This window comes from Penaeus monodon, chromosome 15 (genome assembly GCF_015228065.2).
Source record: "Penaeus monodon isolate SGIC_2016 chromosome 15, NSTDA_Pmon_1, whole genome shotgun sequence".
Classification (NCBI taxonomy): Eukaryota; Metazoa; Arthropoda; class Malacostraca; order Decapoda; family Penaeidae; genus Penaeus; species Penaeus monodon.
This window is the reverse complement of record NC_051400.1, coordinates 43581363-43582538: the sequence shown is the minus strand read 5'-3', so window position 1 is coordinate 43582538 and position 1176 is coordinate 43581363.

The following is a 1176-nucleotide window of genomic DNA, read 5'->3' as shown; positions in this document are numbered from 1 at the left end:
AATTGCCAGGTTATATCATAAGGATAATAACATATGAATCTGTCATTGTTCCATGTGCTGAAACTGAGGTTAAAAATACTAAGGCTGTGTTCCGTAATGAAGCTTTAACACTTTCCGGACACTAATTTGATACACTAATAGGTAAGAAATTGGCCATAGACCGTGAACACTGTATTCCAATTAGACTTAGATTTCTCGCCATATCGCGCTGAGGCCCTTGTAAACAACGCCAGTCGATTAGATTCCCTTGTTTTAGTTTGTCCTCTCCAGCATCATATGTATTTCTTTCCCTGTGACGTGCTTTCTAAAAAGAATTTTTTTCGGACTGGCCACCATTTTTTTTATTCTAAACGCTGCTCTAAACATTTGCAGACTGATAGTTTTCTGATGTTACACGCACTTTATAAATATATGTTTGGAATCTTACTTGTTAGTACAACAAAATTGCTTGGAGGATTATCAATGTAATACCATATCCCTTTAATCAAATCGTAGAATCTCACAGAACACGAAAGATATTCATTATGAGAACACGCAGGGCATGTCTCCTCCTGTCTCTCCGTAGCCGTCTTTCAATTTAACCATTCTTTCATTGCTTATTTCTCCCTTATTTATCTTCTTCAAGTGATTCTGGTTCTGCTATCATCATATCACAGAATATGCTACGTTGGTTTTCCACAGCACTTCCGTATCTTTATTTCTAGAACACGACGAACATTTGTAGCTTGTGCATTGGCAGTTTTCCCCTATTCCTGCTTCAGTATCAATTAACATTTTGAGATCCATGTTGTATAGCGTTTAAAGTACACGTAATGTGAGTAATAATCGTGTTACCATTTTTACTTTACAGACTTACCTTCATCACCATTACACTGATGGTAAAATTTAAAAGAAAAATAATTGATTTTTAAAGAGGGAGAGAGGGGAAAAATCACCCATCTGCCTCTCAGCATTATCGAAGCTTGCTGTCCGATAAACTACAGAACTTTAGAGATGTCAACAAAAGCGGCCAGACTCGTACCCGAAATCAGACAAGAATGAACCAGGGCCATGCCTGTTCTTAGGAAATATATAGAGAGAAGTTGTGAAATAAGCAGTCCTCTTTTCAAAACTTCTGTTACTGGTACTGCATTGTGAGAATAACAACCTGCATGATGCGAGCACTGAAATTCGGTG